The following is a 16118-nucleotide window of genomic DNA, read 5'->3' on the forward strand; positions in this document are numbered from 1 at the left end:
AGAAACTTGCAATAATATATATAAAGTATTGAATTTCTTTTCTTTGCATTTAAAAGATGAGCGCACTTCAGTAGATGCCATTGCTCAGGTGAGGGTTCCATGGTGTAATTGTTAGCACCCTGGACTTTGAATCTAGTCATCTGAGTTCATATCTCGTGGGAGCTAACATTGTTTATTTTCCTTTTGTTCAAAGCTCCATTTTCATTCAATGAATGAGTATTGCAAATCTTCATTTAAAATTCATATAAATTCCATCATCTTCAGTGGTGTCCTTTGTTTAAACTCATTTTTAAACTTATCAAATCAGAAGTATGTCAAATATTTGGAAATAAGAAAAGATGCAATAAGAATGCAGAGATCCATTACTTGTGCTCTGGTCTTTAGAAATTCTCCATTTTTTTTACTTCAGTGTGCACTAATGAGAGGGGAGCACATATCTTCTTCTTCTTCTTCTTCTAGTAACACCTAGTGCCCTCTATGTTTGAGCAGCAATATAATAACTGATTAATTTGCCCTTGCATATCTTAGTTATGCCATATTGCTTGATTTGAGACAAAAGTCACTGAGCCATGTAGAGAAAAATCTTCATCAGCCAAAGGATGACACTCCCACTGGCTTCTGATATGTATTTGAAGAGATTTTGTGATATATGTGTCTATGATGTTTTCAAGTATTCATGCACTTCACCGATGAGCTTATTCCATTCTTGTCCATCAAGAAAAACAAATAGCCCATACGGAGATCGAACCCGTGACCTTGGCGTTATTAGCACCACACTCTAACCAACCGAGCTAACAGGCCACACATATTACTGCCAGCATACACAAAACTGGCAAATGTACCTCAAAGCACAGATCATATTTTGTTTTTATAGCATTTCATTTTTCAAAAAAAAGCTGAAGCCATAGAGTCACTTGAAGCATGGGTATCATAAAAATGCTCCAGTTTCTTTCCACATTACAAAATAAAAATAAATATTAGATAGGATAATAACAAATATTAAGGCATCTAGTAATAGTATAAAAATAGACAATTTAGACTAGGAGTATATGCAAATCTAAGCAAAATCAATCTAAAAAATCTAATACACAATTTTTAATTGTAAATTTACAGATTGTTGAAAAAGATAATCCCAGGATGTAATTTATTATGTATTAAATTTAGTATGTTTTACCAAGTTGTGTATGAATAACTTTTAACACAAAAAAATATATATTGGGGAAGTAGCTTAATGTGCCCATTGGAAATAAAGAATGCTAGCCCATTTTGGAATGCAAAGCTTAAGAAAATACAAACTTCAATCCATAGGAAAGCACTTTTTATTCAGTCTACACTCTGTAATCATACTATAGCTTAATTTACAAATTGTGATGTCATTATCAGACTTAACTCACAAGAGACTTTCATCCTTGGTCTATAAAAAAGGCAGTCCTCTGTTATAAAGCTTGAAACAATTGTAAGTGGCTGATATGCAAATATGCAAATACAGAAAAACTGTCAATTCAATGCTAGAATAACATAAGGGGTGATGCTCCAACTGAAATTGGTCCTAGGCATTTAGGTTTCTAGTATCTATCTTCTCCTTTAAAAAATAGGTTACTTTTTATATATTATCATTGGGTTTGGACAAATATTCTACATAATACCTATTGCATCCCTGAGCTTATTAGAAACTTGAAATAATATATATAAAGTATTGAATTTCTTTTCTTTGCATTTAAAAGATGAGCGCACTTCAGTAGATGCCATTGCTCAGGTGAGGGTTCCATGGTGTAATTGTTAGCACCCTGGACTTTGAATCTAGTCATCTGAGTTCATATCTCGTGGGAGCTAACATTGTTTATTTTCCTTTTGTTCAAAGCTCCATTTTCATTCAATGAATGAGTATTGCAAATCTTCATTTAAAATTCATATAAATTCCATCATCTTCAGTGGTGTCCTTTGTTTAAACTCATTTTTAAACTTATCAAATCAGAAGTATGTCAAATATTTGGAAATAAGAAAAGATGCAATAAGAATGCAGAGATCCATTACTTGTGCTCTGGTCTTTAGAAATTCTCCATTTTTTTTACTTCAGTGTGCACTAATGAGAGGGGAGCACATATCTTCTTCTTCTTCTTCTTCTTCTTCTAGTAACACCTAGTGCCCTCTATGTTTGAGCAGCAATATAATAACTGATTAATTTGCCCTTGCATATCTTAGTTAAGCCATATTGCTTGATTTGAGACAAAAGTCACTGAGCCATGTAGAGAAAAATCTTCATCAGCCAAAGGATGACACTCCCACTGGCTTCTGATATGTATTTGAAGAGATTTTGTGATATATGTGTCTATGATGTTTTCAAGTATTCATGCACTTCACCGATGAGCTTATTCCATTCTTGTCCATCAAGAAAAACAAATGGCCCATACGGAGATCGAACCCGTGACCTTGGCGTTATTAGCACCACACTCTAACCAACCAAGCTAACAGGCCACACATATTACTGCCAGCATACACAAAACTGGCAAATGTACCTCAAAGCACAGATCATATTTTGTTTTTATAGCATTTCATTTTTCAAAAAAAAGCTGAAGCCATAGAGTCACTTGAAGCATGGGTATCATAAAAATGCTCCAGTTTCTTTCCACATTACAAAATAAAAATAAATATTAGATAGGATAATAACAAATATTAAGGCATCTAGTAATAGTATAAAAATAGACAATTTAGACTAGGAGTATATGCAAATCTAAGCAAAATCAATCTAAAAAATCTAATACACAATTTTTAATTGTAAATTTACAGATTGTTGAAAAAGATAATCCCAGGATGTAATTTATTATGTATTAAATTTAGTATGTTTTACCAAGTTGTGTATGAATAACTTTTAACACAAAAAAATATATATTGGGGAAGTAGCTTAATGTGCCCATTGGAAATAAAGAATGCTAGCCCATTTTGGAATGCAAAGCTTAAGAAAATACAAACTTCAATCCATAGGAAAGCACTTTTTATTCAGTCTACACTCTGTAATCATACTATAGCTTAATTTACAAATTGTGATGTCATTATCAGACTTAACTCACAAGAGACTTTCATCCTTGGTCTATAAAAAAGGCAGTCCTCAGTTATAAAGCTTGAAACAATTGTAAGTGGCTGATATGCAAATATGCAAATACAGAAAAACTGTCAATTCAATGCTAGAATAACATAAGGGGTGATGCTCCAACTGAAATTGGTCCTAGGCATTTAGGTTTCTAGTATCTATCTTCTCCTTTAAAAAATAGGTTACTTTTTATATATTATCATTGGGTTTGGACAAATATTCTACATAATACCTATTGCATCCCTGAGCTTATTAGAAACTTGAAATAATATATATAAAGTATTGAATTTCTTTTCTTTGCATTTAAAAGATGAGCGCACTTCAGTAGATGCCATTGCTCAGGTGAGGGTTCCATGGTGTAATTGTTAGCACCCTGGACTTTGAATCTAGTCATCTGAGTTCATATCTCGTGGGAGCTAACATTGTTTATTTTCCTTTTGTTCAAAGCTCCATTTTCATTCAATGAATGAGTATTGCAAATCTTCATTTAAAATTCATATAAATTCCATCATCTTCAGTGGTGTCCTTTGTTTAAACTCATTTTTAAACTTATCAAATCAGAAGTATGTCAAATATTTGGAAATAAGAAAAGATGCAATAAGAATGCAGAGATCCATTACTTGTGCTCTGGTCTTTAGAAATTCTCCATTTTTTTTACTTCAGTGTGCACTAATGAGAGGGGAGCACATATCTTCTTCTTCTTCTTCTTCTTCTTCTAGTAACACCTAGTGCCCTCTATGTTTGAGCAGCAATATAATAACTGATTAATTTGCCCTTGCATATCTTAGTTAAGCCATATTGCTTGATTTGAGACAAAAGTCACTGAGCCATGTAGAGAAAAATCTTCATCAGCCAAAGGATGACACTCCCACTGGCTTCTGATATGTATTTGAAGAGATTTTGTGATATATGTGTCTATGATGTTTTCAAGTATTCATGCACTTCACCGATGAGCTTATTCCATTCTTGTCCATCAAGAAAAACAAATGGCCCATACGGAGATCGAACCCGTGACCTTGGCGTTATTAGCACCACACTCTAACCAACCGAGCTAACAGGCCACACATATTACTGCCAGCATACACAAAACTGGCAAATGTACCTCAAAGCACAGATCATATTTTGTTTTTATAGCATTTCATTTTTCAAAAAAAAGCTGAAGCCATAGAGTCACTTGAAGCATGGGTATCATAAAAATGCTCCAGTTTCTTTCCACATTACAAAATAAAAATAAATATTAGATAGGATAATAACAAATATTAAGGCATCTAGTAATAGTATAAAAATAGACAATTTAGACTAGGAGTATATGCAAATCTAAGCAAAATCAATCTAAAAAATCTAATACACAATTTTTAATTGTAAATTTACAGATTGTTGAAAAAGATAATCCCAGGATGTAATCCATTATGTATTAAATTTAGTATGTTTTACCAAGTTGTGTATGAATAACTTTTAACACAAAAAAATATATACTGGGGAAGTAGCTTAATGTGCCCATTGGAAATAAAGAATGCTAGCCCATTTTGGAATGCAAAGCTTAAGAAAATACAAACTTCAATCCATAGGAAAGCACTTTTTATTCAGTCTACACTCTGTAATCATACTATAGCTTAATTTACAAATTGTGATGTCATTATCAGACTTAACTCACAAGAGACTTTCATCCTTGGTCTATAAAAAAGGCAGTCCTCTGTTATAAAGCTTGAAACAATTGTAAGTGGCTGATATGCAAATATGCAAATACAGAAAAACTGTCAATTCAATGCTAGAATAACATAAGGGGTGATGCTCCAACTGAAATTGGTCCTAGGCATTTAGGTTTCTAGTATCTATCTTCTCCTTTAAAAAATAGGTTACTTTTTATATATTATCATTGGGTTTGGACAAATATTCTACATAATACCTATTGCATCCCTGAGCTTATTAGAAACTTGAAATAATATATATAAAGTATTGAATTTCTTTTCTTTGCATTTAAAAGATGAGCGCACTTCAGTAGATGCCATTGCTCAGGTGAGGGTTCCATGGTGTAATTGTTAGCACCCTGGACTTTGAATCTAGTAATCTGAGTTCATATCTCGTGGGATCTAACATTGTTTATTTTCCTTTTGTTCAAAGCTCCATTTTCATTCAATGTATGAGTATTGCAAATCTTCATTTAAAATTCATATAAATTCCATCATCTTCAGTGGTGTACTTTGTTTAAACTCATTTTTAAACTTATCAAATCAGAAGTATGTCAAATATTTGGAAATAAGAAAAGATGCAATAAGAATCCATTACTTGTGCTCTGGTCTTTAGAAATTCTCCATTTTTTTTACTTCAGTGTGCACTAATGAGAGGAGAGCACATATCTTCTTCTTCTTCTAGTAACACCTAGTGCCCTCTATGTTTGAGCAGCAATATAATAACTGATTAATTTGCCCTTGCATATCTTAGTTATGCCATATTGCTTGATTTGAGACAAAAGTCACTGAGCCATGTAGAGAAAAATCTTCATCAGCCAAAGGATGACACTCCCACTGGCTTCTGATATGTATTTGAAGAGATTTTGTGATATATGTGTCTATGATGTTTTCAAGTATTCATGCACTTCACCGATGAGCTTATTCCATTCTTGTCCATCAAGAAAAACAAATGGCCCATACGGAGATCGAACCCGTGACCTTGGCGTTATTAGCACCACACTCTAACCAACCGAGCTAACAGGCCACACATATTACTGCCAGCATACACAAAACTGGCAAATGTACCTCAAAGCACAGATCATATTTTGTTTTTATAGCATTTCATTTTTCAAAAAAAAGCTGAAGCCATAGAGTCACTTGAAGCATGGGTATCATAAAAATGCTCCAGTTTCTTTCCACATTACAAAATAAAAATAAATATTAGATAGGATAATAACAAATATTAAGGCATCTAGTAATAGTATAAAAATAGACAATTTAGACTAGGAGTATATGCAAATCTAAGCAAAATCAATCTAAAAAATCTAATACACAATTTTTAATTGTAAATTTACAGATTGTTGAAAAAGATAATCCCAGGATGTAATCCATTATGTATTAAATTTAGTATGTTTTACCAAGTTGTGTATGAATAACTTTTAACACAAAAAAATATATATTGGGGAAGTAGCTTAATGTGCCCATTGGAAATAAAGAATGCTAGCCCATTTTGGAATGCAAAGCTTAAGAAAATACAAACTTCAATCCATAGGAAAGCACTTTTTATTCAGTCTACACTCTGTAATCATACTATAGCTTAATTTACAAATTGTGATGTCATTATCAGACTTAACTCACAAGAGACTTTCATCCTTGGTCTATAAAAAAGGCAGTCCTCTGTTATAAAGCTTGAAACAATTGTAAGTGGCTGATATGCAAATATGCAAATACAGAAAAACTGTCAATTCAATGCTAGAATAACATAAGGGGTGATGCTCCAACTGAAATTGGTCCTAGGCATTTAGGTTTCTAGTATCTATCTTCTCCTTTAAAAAATAGGTTACTTTTTATATATTATCATTGGGTTTGGACAAATATTCTACATAATACCTATTGCATCCCTGAGCTTATTAGAAACTTGAAATAATATATATAAAGTATTGAATTTCTTTTCTTTGCATTTAAAAGATGAGCGCACTTCAGTAGATGCCATTGCTCAGGTGAGGGTTCCATGGTGTAATTGTTAGCACCCTTAACTTTGAATCTAGTAATCTGAATTCATATCTCGTGGGAACTAACATTGTTTATTTTCCTATTGTTCAAAGCTCCATTTTCATTCAATGTATGAGTATTGCAAATCTTCATTTAAAATTCATATAAATTCCATCATCTTCAGTGGTGTCCTTTGTTTAAACTCATTTTTAAACTTATCAAATCAGAAGTATGTCAAATATTTGGAAATAAGAAAAGATGCAATAAGAATGCAGAGATCCATTACTTGTGCTCTGGTCTTTAGAAATTCTCCATTTTTTTTTTACTTCAGTGTGCACATATCTTCTTCTTCTTCTAGTAACACCTAGTGCCCTCTATGTTTGAGCAGCAATATAATAACTAATTAATTTGCCCTTGCATATCTTAGTTATGCCATATTGCTTGATTTGAGACAAAAGTCACTGAGCCATGTAGAGAAAAATCTTCATCAGCCAATGGATGACACTCCCACTGGCTTCTGATATGTATTTGAAGAGATTTTGTGATATATGTGTCTATGATGTTTTCAAGTATTCATGCACTCCACCGATGAGCTTATTCCATTCTTGTCCATCAAGAAAAGCAAATGGCCCATACGGGAATCGAACTCGTGACCTTGGCGTTATTAGCACCACGCTCTAACCAACTGAGCTAACCGGCCACAGATATCACTGCAAGCAAACACAAAACTGGCAAATGTACCTCAAAGCACAGATCATATTTTGTTTTTATAGCATTTCATTTTTCAAAAAAAAGCTTAAGCCATAGAGTCACTTGAAGCATGGGTATCATAAAAATGCTCCAGTTTCTTTCCACATTACATAATAAAAATAAATATTAGATAGGATAATAACAAAGATTAAGGCATCTACTAATAGTATAAAAATAGACAATTTAGACAAGGAGTATATGCAAATCTAAGCAAAATCAATCTAAAAAATTTAATACACAATTTTTAATTGTAAATTTACAAATTGTTGAAAAAGATAATCCAGGATGTAATCCATTATGTATTAAATTTAGTATGTTTTACCAAGTTGTGTATGAATAACTTTTAACACAAAAAAATATATATTGGGGAAGTAGCTTAATGTGCCCATTGGAAATAAAGAATGCTAGCCCATTTTGGAATGCAAAGCTTAAGAAAATACAAACTTCAATCCATAGGAAAGCACTTTTTATTCAGTCTACACTCTGTAATCATACTATAGCTTAATTTACAAATTGTGATGTCATTATCAGACTTAACTCACAAGAGACTTTCATCCTTGGTCTATAAAAAAGGCAGTCCTCTGTTATAAAGCTTGAAACAATTGTAAGTGGCTGATATGCAAATATGGAAATACAGAAAAACTGTCAATTCAATGCTAGGATAACATAAGGGGTGATGCTCCAACTGAAATTGGTCCTAGGCATTTAGGTTTCTAGTATCTATCTTCTCCTTTAAAAAATAGGTTACTTTTTATATATTATCATTGGGTTTGGACAAATATTCTACATAATACCTATTGCATCCCTGAGCTTATTAGAAACTTGAAATAATATATATAAAGTATTGAATTTCTTTTCTTTGCATTTAAAAGATGAGCGCACTTCAGTAGATGTCATTGCTCAGGTGAGGGTTCCATGGTGTAATTGTTAGCACCCTGGACTTTGAATCTAGTAATCTGAGTTCATATCTCGTGGGAGCTAACATTGTTTATTTTCCTTTTGTTCAAAGCTCCATTTTCATTCAATGTATGAGTATTGCAAATCTTCATTTAAAATTCATATAAATTCCATCATCTTCAGTGGTGTCCTTTGTTTAAACTCATTTTTAAACTTATCAAATCAGAAGTATGTCAAATATTTGGAAATAAGAAAAGATGCAATAAGAATGCAGAGATCCATTACTTGTGCTCTGGTCTTTAGAAATTCTCCATTTTTTTTACTTCAGTGTGCACTAATGAGAGGGGAGCACATATCTTCTTCTTCTTCTAGTAACACCTAGTGCCCTCTATGTTTGAGCAGCAATATAATAACTAATTAATTTGCCCTTGCATATCTTAGTTATGCCATATTGCTTGATTTGAGACAAAAGTCACTGAGCCATGTAGAGAAAAATCTTCATCAGCCAAAGGATGACACTCCCACTGGCTTCTGATATGTATTTGAAGAGATTTTGTGATATATGTGTCTATGATGTTTTCAAGTATTCATGCACTCCACCGATGAGCTTATTCCATTCTTGTCCATCAAGAAAAGCAAATGGCCCATACGGGGATCGAACCCGTGACCTTGGCGTTATTAGCACCACACTCTAACCAACTGAGCTAACCAGCCACAGATTTCACTGCAAGCAAACACAAAACTGGCAAATGTACCTCAAAGCACAGATCATATTTTGTTTTTATAGCATTTCATTTTTCAAAAAAAAGCTTAAGCCATAGAGTCACTTGAAGCATGGGTATCATAAAAATGCTCCAGTTTCTTTCCACATTACAAAATAAAAATAAATATTAGATAGGATAATAACAAAGATTAAGGCATCTACTAATAGTATAAAAATAGACAATTTAGACAAGGAGTATATGCAAATCTAAGCAAAATCAATCTAAAAAATCTAATACACAATTTTTAATTGTAAATTTACAGATTGTTGAAAAAGATAATCAGGATGTAATCCATTATGTATTAAATTTAGTATGTTTTACCAAGTTGTGTATGAATAACTTTTAACACAAAAAATATATATTGGGGAAGTAGCTTAATGTGCCCATTGGAAATAAATAATGCTAGCCCATTTTGGAATGCAAAGCTTAAGAAAATACAAACTTCAATCCATAGGAAAGCACTTTTTATTCAGTCTACACTCTGTAATCATACTATAGCTTAATTTACAAATTGTGATGTCATTATCAGACTTAACTCACAAGAGACTTTCATCCTTGGTCTATAAAAAAGGCAGTCCTCTGTTATAAAGCTTGAAACAATTGTAAGTGGCTGATATGCAAATATGGAAACACAGAAAACTGTCAATTCAATGCTAGGATAACATAAGGGGTGATGCTCCAACTGAAATTGGTCCTAGGCATTTAGGTTTCTAGTATCTATCTTCTCCTTTAAAAAATAGGTTACTTTTTATATATTATCATTGGGTTTGGACAAATATTCTACATAATACCTATTGCATCCCTGAGCTTATTAGAAACTTGAAATAATATATATAAAGTATTGAATTTCATTTCTTTGCATTTAAAAGATGAGCGCACTTCAGTAGATGCCATTGCTCAGGTGAGGGTTCCATGGTGTAATTGTTAGCACCCTGGACTTTGAATCTAGTCATCTGAGTTCATATCTCGTGGGAGCTAACATTGTTTATTTTCCTTTTGTTCAAAGCTCCATTTTCATTCAATGAATGAGTATTGCAAATCTTCATTTAAAATTCATATAAATTCCATCATCTTCAGTGGTGTCCTTTGTTTAAACTCATTTTTAAACTTATCAAATCAGAAGTATGTCAAATATTTGGAAATAAGAAAAGATGCAATAAGAATGCAGAGATCCATTACTTGTGCTCTGGTCTTTAGAAATTCTCCATTTTTTTTACTTCAGTGTGCACTAATGAGAGGGGAGCACATATCTTCTTCTTCTTCTTCTTCTTCTTCTTCTTCTAGTAACACCTAGTGCCCTCTATGTTTGAGCAGCAATATAATAACTGATTAATTTGCCCTTGCATATCTTAGTTAAGCCATATTGCTTGATTTGAGACAAAAGCCACTGAGCCATGTAGAGAAAAATCTTCATCAGCCAAAGGATGACACTCCCACTGGCTTCTGATATGTATTTGAAGAGATTTTGTGATATATGTGTCTATGATGTTTTCAAGTATTCATGCACTTCACCGATGAGCTTATTCCATTCTTGTCCATCAAGAAAAACAAATGGCCCATACGGAGATCGAACCCGTGACCTTGGCGTTATTAGCACCACACTCTAACCAACCGAGCTAACAGGCCACACATATTACTGCCAGCATACACAAAACTGGCAAATGTACCTCAAAGCACAGATCATATTTTGTTTTTATAGCATTTCATTTTTCAAAAAAAAGCTGAAGCCATAGAGTCACTTGAAGCATGGGTATCATAAAAATGCTCCAGTTTCTTTCCACATTACAAAATAAAAATAAATATTAGATAGGATAATAACAAATATTAAGGCATCTAGTAATAGTATAAAAATAGACAATTTAGACTAGGAGTATATGCAAATCTAAGCAAAATCAATCTAAAAAATCTAATACACAATTTTTAATTGTAAATTTACAGATTGTTGAAAAAGATAATCCCAGGATGTAATCCATTATGTATTAAATTTAGTATGTTTTACCAAGTTGTGTATGAATAACTTTTAACACAAAAAAATATATATTGGGGAAGTAGCTTAATGTGCCCATTGGAAATAAAGAATGCTAGCCCATTTTGGAATGCAAAGCTTAAGAAAATACAAACTTCAATCCATAGGAAAGCACTTTTTATTCAGTCTACACTCTGTAATCATACTATAGCTTAATTTACAAATTGTGATGTCATTATCAGACTTAACTCACAAGAGACTTTCATCCTTGGTCTATAAAAAAGGCAGTCCTCTGTTATAAAGCTTGAAACAATTGTAAGTGGCTGATATGCAAATATGCAAATACAGAAAAACTGTCAATTCAATGCTAGAATAACATAAGGGGTGACGCTCCAACTGAAATTGGTCCTAGGCATTTAGGTTTCTAGTATCTATCTTCTCCTTTAAAAAATAGGTTACTTTTTATATATTATCATTGGGTTTGGACAAATATTCTACATAATACCTATTGCATCCCTGAGCTTATTAGAAACTTGAAATAATATATATAAAGTATTGAATTTCTTTTCTTTGCATTTAAAAGATGAGCGCACTTCAGTAGATGCCATTGCTCAGGTGAGGGTTCCATGGTGTAATTGTTAGCACCCTGGACTTTGAATCTAGTAATCTGAGTTCATATCTCGTGGGATCTAACATTGTTTATTTTCCTTTTGTTCAAAGCTCCATTTTCATTCAATGTATGAGTATTGCAAATCTTCATTTAAAATTCATATAAATTCCATCATCTTCAGTGGTGTACTTTGTTTAAACTCATTTTTAAACTTATCAAATCAGAAGTATGTCAAATATTTGGAAATAAGAAAAGATGCAATAAGAATCCATTACTTGTGCTCTGGTCTTTAGAAATTCTCCATTTTTTTTACTTCAGTGTGCACTAATGAGAGGAGAGCACATATCTTCTTCTTCTTCTAGTAACACCTAGTGCCCTCTATGTTTGAGCAGCAATATAATAACTGATTAATTTGCCCTTGCATATCTTAGTTATGCCATATTGCTTGATTTGAGACAAAAGTCACTGAGCCATGTAGAGAAAAATCTTCATCAGCCAAAGGATGACACTCCCACTGGCTTCTGATATGTATTTGAAGAGATTTTGTGATATATGTGTCTATGATGTTTTCAAGTATTCATGCACTTCACCGATGAGCTTATTCCATTCTTGTCCATCAAGAAAAACAAATGGCCCATACGGAGATCGAACCCGTGACCTTGGCGTTATTAGCACCACACTCTAACCAACCGAGCTAACAGGCCACACATATTACTGCCAGCATACACAAAACTGGCAAATGTACCTCAAAGCACAGATCATATTTTGTTTTTATAGCATTTCATTTTTCAAAAAAAAGCTGAAGCCATAGAGTCACTTGAAGCATGGGTATCATAAAAATGCTCCAGTTTCTTTCCACATTACAAAATAAAAATAAATATTAGATAGGATAATAACAAATATTAAGGCATCTAGTAATAGTATAAAAATAGACAATTTAGACTAGGAGTATATGCAAATCTAAGCAAAATCAATCTAAAAAATCTAATACACAATTTTTAATTGTAAATTTACAGATTGTTGAAAAAGATAATCCCAGGATGTAATCCATTATGTATTAAATTTAGTATGTTTTACCAAGTTGTGTATGAATAACTTTTAACACAAAAAAATATATATTGGGGAAGTAGCTTAATGTGCCCATTGGAAATAAAGAATGCTAGCCCATTTTGGAATGCAAAGCTTAAGAAAATACAAACTTCAATCCATAGGAAAGCACTTTTTATTCAGTCTACACTCTGTAATCATACTATAGCTTAATTTACAAATTGTGATGTCATTATCAGACTTAACTCACAAGAGACTTTCATCCTTGGTCTATAAAAAAGGCAGTCCTCTGTTATAAAGCTTGAAACAATTGTAAGTGGCTGATATGCAAATATGCAAATACAGAAAAACTGTCAATTCAATGCTAGAATAACATAAGGGGTGATGCTCCAACTGAAATTGGTCCTAGGCATTTAGGTTTCTAGTATCTATCTTCTCCTTTAAAAAATAGGTTACTTTTTATATATTATCATTGGGTTTGGACAAATATTCTACATAATACCTATTGCATCCCTGAGCTTATTAGAAACTTGAAATAATATATATAAAGTATTGAATTTCTTTTCTTTGCATTTAAAAGATGAGCGCACTTCAGTAGATGCCATTGCTCAGGTGAGGGTTCCATGGTGTAATTGTTAGCACCCTTGACTTTGAATCTAGTAATCTGAATTCATATCTCGTGGGAACTAACATTGTTTATTTTCCTATTGTTCAAAGCTCCATTTTCATTCAATGTATGAGTATTGCAAATCTTCATTTAAAATTCATATAAATTCCATCATCTTCAGTGGTGTCCTTTGTTTAAACTCATTTTTAAACTTATCAAATCAGAAGTATGTCAAATATTTGGAAATAAGAAAAGATGCAATAAGAATGCAGAGATCCATTACTTGTGCTCTGGTCTTTAGAAATTCTCCATTTTTTTTACTTCAGTGTGCACTAATGAGAGGGGAGCACATATCTTCTTCTTCTTCTAGTAACACCTAGTGCCCTCTATGTTTGAGCAGCAATATAATAACTAATTAATTTGCCCTTGCATATCTTAGTTATGCCATATTGCTTGATTTGAGACAAAAGTCACTGAGCCATGTAGAGAAAAATCTTCATCAGCCAAAGGATGACACTCCCACTGGCTTCTGATATGTATTTGAAGAGATTTTGTGATATATGTGTCTATGATGTTTTCAAGTATTCATGCACTCCACCGATGAGCTTATTCCATTCTTGTCCATCAAGAAAAGCAAATGGCCCATACGGGGATCGAACCCGTGACCTTGGCGTTATTAGCACCACGCTCTAACCAACTGAGCTAACCAGCCACAGATATCACTGCAAGCAAACACAAAACTGGCAAATGTACCTCAAAGCACAGATCATATTTTGTTTTTATAGCATTTCATTTTTCAAAAAAAAGCTTAAGCCATAGAGTCACTTGAAGCATGGGTATCATAAAAATGCTCCAGTTTCTTTCCACATTACAAAATAAAAATAAATATTAGATAGGATAATAACAAAGATTAAGGCATCTACTAATAGTATAAAAATAGACAATTTAGACAAGGAGTATATGCAAATCTAAGCAAAATCAATCTAAAAAATCTAATACACAATTTTTAATTGTAAATTTACAGATTGTTGAAAAAGATAATCAGGATGTAATCCATTATGTATTAAATTTAGTATGTTTTACCAAGTTGTGTATGAATAACTTTTAACACAAAAAATATATATTGGGGAAGTAGCTTAATGTGCCCATTGGAAATAAATAATGCTAGCCCATTTTGGAATGCAAAGCTTAAGAAAATACAAACTTCAATCCATAGGAAAGCACTTTTTATTCAGTCTACACTCTGTAATCATACTATAGCTTAATTTACAAATTGTGATGTCATTATCAGACTTAACTCACAAGAGACTTTCATCCTTGGTCTATAAAAAAGGCAGTCCTCTGTTATAAAGCTTGAAACAATTGTAAGTGGCTGATATGCAAATATGGAAACACAGAAAACTGTCAATTCAATGCTAGGATAACATAAGGGGTGATGCTCCAACTGAAATTGGTCCTAGGCATTTAGGTTTCTAGTATCTATCTTCTCCTTTAAAAAATAGGTTACTTTTTATATATTATCATTGGGTTTGGACAAATATTCTACATAATACCTATTGCATCCCTGAGCTTATTAGAAACTTGAAATAATATATATAAAGTATTGAATTTCTTTTCTTTGCATTTAAAAGATGAGCGCACTTCAGTAGATGCCATTGCTCAGGTGAGGGTTCCATGGTGTAATTGTTAGCACCCTGGACTTTGAATCTAGTCATCTGAGTTCATATCTCGTGGGAGCTAACATTGTTTATTTTCCTTTTGTTCAAAGCTCCATTTTCATTCAATGTATGAGTATTGCAAATCTTCATTTAAAATTCATATAAATTCCATCGTCTTCAGTGGTGTCCTTTGTTTAAACTAATTTTTAAACTTAGCAAATCAGAAGTATGTCAAATATTTGGAAATAAGAAAAGATGCAATAAGAATGCAGAGATCCATTACTTGTGCTCTGGTCTTTAGAAATTCTCCATTTTTTTTACTTCAGTGTGCACTAATGAGAGGGGAGCTCATATCTTCTTCTTCTTCTAGTAACACCTAGTGCCCTCTATGTTTGAGCAGCAATATAATAACTGATTAATTTGCCCTTGCATATCTTATTTATGCCATATTGCTTGATTTGAGACAAAAGTCACTGAGCCATGTAGAGAAAAATCTTCATCAGCCAAAGGGTGAAACTCCCACTGGCTTCTGATATGTATTTGAAGAGATTTTGTGATATATGTGTCTATGATGTTTTCAAGTATTCATGCACTCCACCAATGAGCTTATTCCATTCTTGTCCATCAAGAAAAGAAAATGGCCCATATGGGGATCGAACCCGTGACCTTGGCGTTATTAGCACCACGCTCTAACCAACTGAGCTAACCGGCCGCATATATTACTGCAAGCAAACACAAAACTGGCAAATGTACCTCAAAGCACAGATCATATTTTGTTTTTATAGCATTTCATTTTTCAAAAAAAAGCTTAAGCCATAGAGTCACTTGAAGCATGGGTATCATAAAAATGCTCCAGTTTCTTTCCACATTACAAAATAAAAATAAATATTAGATAGGATAATAACAAAGATTAAGGCATCTACTAATTGTATAAAAATAGACAATTTAGACAAGGAGTATATGCAAATCTAAGCAAAATCAATCTAAAAAATTTAATACACAATTTTTAATTGTAAATTTACAAATTGTTGAAAAAGATAATCCAGGATGTAATCCATTATGTATTAAA

At 32.7% G+C, this 16118-nt stretch overlaps 10 non-coding genes across 10 annotated transcripts; all 10 read right to left on the reverse strand.

The window, feature by feature from the left end:
- Window positions 1–727: 727 nt before the first annotated feature.
- Window positions 728–801, reverse strand: TRNAI-AAU (transfer RNA isoleucine (anticodon AAU)). Its single transcript has one exon. It is a non-coding gene; the product is annotated as a tRNA-Ile (tRNA).
- A 1600-nt stretch (window positions 802–2401) lies between these two features.
- Window positions 2402–2475, reverse strand: TRNAI-AAU (transfer RNA isoleucine (anticodon AAU)). The gene has a single exon. It is a non-coding gene; the product is annotated as a tRNA-Ile (tRNA).
- A 1600-nt stretch (window positions 2476–4075) lies between these two features.
- On the reverse strand, window positions 4076–4149 carry TRNAI-AAU (transfer RNA isoleucine (anticodon AAU)). Its single transcript has one exon. It is a non-coding gene; the product is annotated as a tRNA-Ile (tRNA).
- A 1580-nt stretch (window positions 4150–5729) lies between these two features.
- TRNAI-AAU (transfer RNA isoleucine (anticodon AAU)) lies at window positions 5730–5803 on the reverse strand. Its single transcript has one exon. It is a non-coding gene; the product is annotated as a tRNA-Ile (tRNA).
- Window positions 5804–7376: 1573 nt separating this feature from the next.
- TRNAI-AAU (transfer RNA isoleucine (anticodon AAU)) lies at window positions 7377–7450 on the reverse strand. The gene has a single exon. It is a non-coding gene; the product is annotated as a tRNA-Ile (tRNA).
- A 1587-nt stretch (window positions 7451–9037) lies between these two features.
- On the reverse strand, window positions 9038–9111 carry TRNAI-AAU (transfer RNA isoleucine (anticodon AAU)). Its single transcript has one exon. It is a non-coding gene; the product is annotated as a tRNA-Ile (tRNA).
- Window positions 9112–10713: 1602 nt separating this feature from the next.
- Window positions 10714–10787, reverse strand: TRNAI-AAU (transfer RNA isoleucine (anticodon AAU)). Its single transcript has one exon. It is a non-coding gene; the product is annotated as a tRNA-Ile (tRNA).
- Window positions 10788–12367: 1580 nt separating this feature from the next.
- Window positions 12368–12441, reverse strand: TRNAI-AAU (transfer RNA isoleucine (anticodon AAU)). The gene has a single exon. It is a non-coding gene; the product is annotated as a tRNA-Ile (tRNA).
- Window positions 12442–14029: 1588 nt separating this feature from the next.
- On the reverse strand, window positions 14030–14103 carry TRNAI-AAU (transfer RNA isoleucine (anticodon AAU)). Its single transcript has one exon. It is a non-coding gene; the product is annotated as a tRNA-Ile (tRNA).
- A 1584-nt stretch (window positions 14104–15687) lies between these two features.
- On the reverse strand, window positions 15688–15761 carry TRNAI-AAU (transfer RNA isoleucine (anticodon AAU)). The gene has a single exon. It is a non-coding gene; the product is annotated as a tRNA-Ile (tRNA).
- Window positions 15762–16118: the final 357 nt, after the last annotated feature.

The sequence above is a fragment of the Pseudophryne corroboree genome, chromosome 11 (genome assembly GCF_028390025.1).
Source record: "Pseudophryne corroboree isolate aPseCor3 chromosome 11, aPseCor3.hap2, whole genome shotgun sequence".
Lineage (NCBI taxonomy): Eukaryota > Metazoa > Chordata > Amphibia > Anura > Myobatrachidae > Pseudophryne > Pseudophryne corroboree.